This window comes from Mirounga angustirostris, unplaced genomic scaffold (assembly GCF_029215605.1).
Source record: "Mirounga angustirostris isolate CCGP_5_RB_7025 unplaced genomic scaffold, mMirAng1.0.hap1 SCAF_10, whole genome shotgun sequence".
Classification (NCBI taxonomy): domain Eukaryota; kingdom Metazoa; phylum Chordata; class Mammalia; order Carnivora; family Phocidae; genus Mirounga; species Mirounga angustirostris.
In genome coordinates, this window is record NW_026991718.1 from 110863430 (window position 1) to 110869429 (window position 6000).

Genomic DNA, 6000 nt, shown 5'->3' on the forward strand with positions numbered 1-6000 from the left:
AGTGGAGCCCACAGCAGGGCCCCAGGGGCACCTCCTCATCTTGGGGGACGGTCCCCGTGTAAGAGGCCGCCACCCAGACCGGGCGCTGTGGGCTCCCACTGCCCCCAAAAAAGGCCAAGGGAAGATTCTGTTTGAACAAAGGAGGCTCTCTGGCTGGTTTTGTGTGTGGTGTGTGTTTATAGTTAGCGAAAACAAGTTCCGGGCTGGTTGGTCAGCTCCAAGGGTGGGCCAGAGGTGGGGGGGGCAGCCAGGGGCGAAAGTGGCGGGGGGGCTCCTGGCCGGCCGTGGGCCCCTGCTGCCCGCGCGGCTTGCCTCCCCTGCATACCTCGGGTGGCGCCGTGCCAGGCCAGGGTGCGGCCACCCGGCGGGCGAGGAGGGGCTGCCCCGGTCCGGCTGCGCGCTCCCCTGCTCTCCCGGGCGGGCAGGAGGCAGGATGGATGTTCGCAATAATTACCCAGCTGCAGCTTCCCCCGAGCTGCCTCCATAGCAACGATGCTGGGCGCCCCAGCCGAGCGGCCAAGTGGCAGGAGGGGGTGTGGGCGCTCTGGGCAGGTCGGGGAGGGGGTGCCCCGAGCCCCAGGCGCAGCCCCGCTGTCTGTCTTTGTTGGCTCCCTCTCCCGCCTGCCCCCTCCCCAGAGGCCAGGGGGAGGGGGCTTTGTCTGGGCACCGGGAGGTTGGCACGGCCCAGGGGAGCCTCCAGCAGACGCCCGTTCCCGCTGCCAGGACCCGTGGGGCCAGGGAAGCAGGTGTCAGGACTGGGGGTGCCGGGGGGGGTCCCTGTGGCCCAGGGCCCGACTCGGGGCACACGGGCTGCCCGCCGCACACCCGGGACCCTTGGGTGTGCGCACCCCCAATGTTGTCTCCCCTCTGCAGAGGGGCGCGTGGGGTCACTGGGCGCAGCCTGGGCGGGGCGTTTCTGACTCGGCTCACGCTGCCCCGCCGGGGTCCTGTTGGAACCAGGCATGGAGCTGCCTTGGGCAGGACTGGCTTTGTGTGCGCCCAGAGGCAGTGTTTGGGGACCCCTAGAATCCTGCCCCCACGGCACCCAGCCCCCTCCCCTCAATAGTAAAGGCTCTGTAGGCCTCCCTCCTGAGAACGTTTGATCTGAGGAAAGGGACAGCATTTACCTCCGCTTTACAGCTGGGGAAGCTGAGGCCAGAGAGGTGATGTGGCCCGGCTAAGGTCACACAGCTAAAAATATGGAATCTCAACCCAGTCCAGTCTTGTCACTGCCCTGCCATCGCTGTGGCTGTTCCCTGACCATCTGTCATCAGGTGGGGTAGCTCAGTGCTTAACCAAGAGTGCAGTCTCTGTGGCCTGGGCGGCGGGGGAGGAATGTGAATCAACCTCTCCCAGCCTCAGCTTTCTCCTCTGCAAAGTGGGGATGGGGATGCAATGAACCTTCTCTTAGGGGCTGGTTGCACGCATTACAGAAAACCGAGCACGGAAAGAGCAATGCCTGGCACGTGGGAAGTGTTAGCTATTGTTATTGTTGGAATTATGATTATTTTTATTATTGTTACAACACAAGGAGGTGGACCTAGACTCTCACCAGAGCCCCTTTGGTTCCGGCCTCCCAGGGCTCTCCAGGCAGCTTTCTGAAGGCGAGGCCTCTCTGGCAGGCAGCAGAGAGGTTGAGAGGGCTGGGGAGTGGGGAGTTCACAGCCTAGTGAGGAGGCGGGTGCTAATCACCTAATCCCACAAGTGTGTCTGGGGTATGGGCTGTGTGAGGAAGGAGACAAACATGGGGCCGAGACGGGGCATGCCGAGCAGGGCTGAGACCCCATCTACACAGAGCGAGCAGGGAGGGCATCTCCAGGGGGCCAGGCTGGAGAGGCCAGGAAGAGGACGTTCTAGGACATGGCCTTGCTTGAGGAGCTGAAGGGGAGCCAGAGTTCTGGAGCAGAGAGGGACAGGGAGACTGAGGTCAGCGAGGTCACACAGGGTTGGATCTCCAGGGTTTCATGGGCCATGGAGGAGAGTTTCTGGGTGTGATTCTAGAGGCTGTAGAAAGTTAGCAAGTGGTTTTTGTCAGAGAAGGATGTCAGTATATACTTGTTAAATGGATGAAGGAATGAATGCATGATTAAATGAATGGAAGTTTTCTTCTGCATTGGCCAACCACCGAGATCCTCTCCCTCCACCTCCCCCCACCCCCACCATTACCCTAGCCCTTCCTTGCTGATTCGCTTCAATCATGTGTCAGCTCCTACCCTGGGAGCCCACGGTCACATGGTGGAGGATCAACAAGTAAATGGAAACATTCCAGATCAGTTGTTCCGCCAATATGGAGGAGCATTCTAAGAAAGGAGAGCTGACACTGGTCAGGGCACTGTCTGAGAGGGGTGTTGAAGGATCAACAGGAGTTCACTCCATTGCCAAGGCAGAAGACACGGTATCTGCACAGATTCAGAAACAGGAAACAGCTCAGCATGATGAGGGAGTTTTCTAGTATTTTCACAGGACCAGTGATAATTAAGGGCAGCTACCTTTATGGAGCTCTGCTGTATGTCCAGTCCCCGGGCCACAGGCATGAGCTCATGGGAATCACACAATGTAAACCCTGCTCCCTTTGGGGCAGAGGCCCATTGCACCTTTCAGAATGAAGAATCGAGGTTCAGATAAGTCAAGTTGCCTGCTCAAGGTCACAGAGCCACCCCAGAGCCCATGTCTTCTGACACTCGGGGGTGGGGTTGGACTGGCCGTCCTGGCTGGGCCATAAAAGGCCCTGAAGGCCAACCTAACATCGGGACCCAGTTCTGGGGCTCGTGGAGAGCCAGAGTGGGGCTTGGAGATGGGGAGAGAGAGGCTCAGAGCTGTGTTTGAGAGGGAAGACTCTGTGGCCTCTGTGGAGGGTGGATGGAACCACGGAGCCCAGCTGAGAGGCTGCTACCTCAGGGCAAGGGAGGGCCAGTGAGGGCTTGATCCCCACGGGGGCCCTGGGGCAGGACAGAGGGAAGCCTTGGAGGAAGGCCGAAGGGCAGAGGTGAGGCCAGGTGAGCGGAGAGAGGCCGCTGGCCTGGAGGCATGGCACATGGCTAGAGACCAAGTCTGACGAGCCTAACCTTGCCTCCCCTCTGCCTGGTTATATTTTCACTGATACAGACAAGAGTTGGCATTTTCTGCCTTGTGAGGGTGGCTTTTTCCTTTAAAGGTGGCTGGGATGAGGCCTTTCTTAACCCAGAGTGATGCTGGCTGATGGTGGCATTTCAGGCCCAGGGCCACCACTGTGGGTTTTCCCCGGTCTCCAAGGCCCCTAACAAGCCAAGGGCACAGGGCACCGTTCTCGGTGGTCGTGACCCTTGAGCGTGCTTGTGGGAACTAGCATTTGGGAGGGGGTCTGGGCAGGGGTCGGACTGCCCCGGGGCCCACTCCAGAAGTTGCTGTAGCTCTAGGAATTGGAGACGCTTCTGGAAGCCCAGCAGCGGCATTCCTGGCCTCCCTCTTTGGGCTTCCTGAGGCTGGGCCAGTGAACCGAAGCCCTTGGCCCGCCTGCCCGCTGCTCTGGGAATACTGTAGCCGGTAGGCCAAGCAGGTGGCGGCTGAGCTGCAGGTGCTGCGTCCCCTGAGCCCAGGTCACAGGTGTTCCAAGGAGGAGGGAGCCTGTTCCCACCCGGCCTGCTGGCTGTGCGCTTCCTCATAACTCAGAGAAGCCGTGGCCTGGGGCCTTCCTGGGCCCAGAACCGGGGCTTTGTCAAGCCCCCACGCACACACCCTAGGCCCCTTCTAGGAGGCTGCCTGGAATCCCGTTGTCGTCAGAGGTTGAAATCCTGGCTTTGCTTTTAACCCTTAGGGGGCCTTGGGCAAGCCACCGCTTTGTCTGAGCCTCAGTTTCCACACCTGTAAAGAGGGGTTGGTGGAGGACAGAAGGAGATGATGAATGTCGAGGCCAGCCGGCCCCCGCCCGGAGCAGACGGGAAGTGTGAGCCCCCGCGTCCCCTCCCGTTCCCCGGCAGAACCCAGAGGGGAGATGGGCCGAAACACGAGACCGCGCCAAATCACTGGAAGCCTGACGAATCTGGGCATGATTGCTTGTAAGAGGCCCCGCTTGAGCCCGATGTGCTGTCAGCTTGGCGTCCAGATGGGCTCCCCAGAGCAGGGCACGCCTGGCCGACCGAGGCTCAGAGATGGCACCAGGACAGGAGGCCAGACCCGGGTCTCCGGCGCCAGCGCCACGACCGGGGTGGGATGGGCCGCGGCGGTGGCCAGGGGCACCGTCGGCCTCCAGGCCCTCCCTTCCTCCCAGCAGAGCCTCACCTGCCCAGGTCAGTCTCCCCTGGTGGTGGTCACACTGCTGATCTTGACGCCAAGTGTCACCAGCCTTCAGGGGCCTTTCTTCATCTGTAACCTTGTCGCCCTGTGAAGAGGCAGACAGCTGAGTGCCCAGGAACGGTCACTGGCTTCCGTCTACATGACCGGGTCCTCTCCAGCACACCCCAGAATCCTCGAAGGATGGGACAATTCCTTCTGGCCTCACCACTCTGGATTTTCTTCTCCATCTCTTATAAGGCAGGCTGGGCAGCTGAGGCCACCACCATCCCCATCCCACCAACTGTACTGGGGGAGGGGGTTGGGGAGCTGCATTCATGGCAAAACTCATTTAGAGCAGGTCAAGTCCCCACTCAGCAACCTCCAGAGTGACTCTGCCGTTTTGGAATATTCCAGCTCCGCACAGCTGCCCCTCCCTCTGACCCACTCTTCTCCACCCTCTCCTGGCCCTCTGACACCCCAAGCAGGACCCCTCTTACATCTTTGCACTTAGCGTTCCCTCTGCCTCCAATGCGCTTCCCCCAGATCCCTACACATTCTGGCATGTCCTCGAAACCTCTGCTCCATTGCCCCCTCCTCGGAGGAGCCCTTGATGACCACCTAAGGGCGCCTCCCCTCTCCCTTGGAACCCCTCTACTTTCTCTAGTTTTCTGCTTAGCGCTTATATTATACCGAGTTCCCTTACTGTGCAGTCGCCTGCCTCCCCACACCCTGCCCCCCAAGAATGCCAGGGCCACCAAAGTGAGGGTCCGTATTGTTCGCCTCTGAATCCCAGGGCCTAGTACTGTGCCTTTCACAGAGAAGGCACTTGATAACGATCGTCGAATGAATGAATGAGCGAATGAACGAGAGAAGGAATTCATCACTCAGCAAATATTTATGGGCACGTACTTCGGGCAAGGTCTTACCATCGCTACAGGGCCTGGGAACCAAACCCCTCACACCAGGCCTTGGGGAGGACATCACAGGTCCGCTGATCCAGAAGCAGAGAACAGAAGGAGGCAGAGAGGAATCCCAGGGAACCCAGGCATGGATTCTCATCTGGGGCCATCTTCCATGTGCTTTGGGGCTCAGCACTTGCCCCGTCTTAGCCCACAGTCCTCACTGTAAAGTGGGGCAAACAGTTCTGACCAAGGGGCCCCACCTGGCCTCCGCCTCAGCTCCCAACCACCACCATCTGGGCACATCTAAAATCCATTATCCACATGGCAGCCCAGAGGGGCCTTTCTTTTTCTTCTTTCTTTCACTTCCAAAAAGGTATTTATTTATTTTTTGAATAGGTGACAAATTTGCATGGCTCAAAATTTGAAAGGTGCAAGAAAAAATGTAGAAAGCAGAAAGTATCCCTCCCACCCAGTCCCAGCCAGCCAGAACTCCTCCCCCGAGGCAGGCACTGTTTCCTCCTATTTTCATCTATCATGCCACAGATAATTTTATGCATATACAAGCTAATGCATACCTTAATCTCCGCTTTCGTTTTTTGGGTTTTTGTTTTTTTTGTTTTGTTTTGTTTTGTTTTAAGATTTTATTTATTTATTTGACAGAGAAAGACACAGCGAGAGAGGGAGCACAAGCAGGGGGAGTGGGAGAGGGAGAAGCAGACTCCCCGCCGAGCAGGCAGCCCGATGCGGGACTCGATCCAGGGACTCCAAGATCATGACCTGAGCCGAAGGCAGTCGCTTAACCAACTGAGCCACCCAGGCGCCCGGGTTTTTGTTTTTGTTTTTTTAA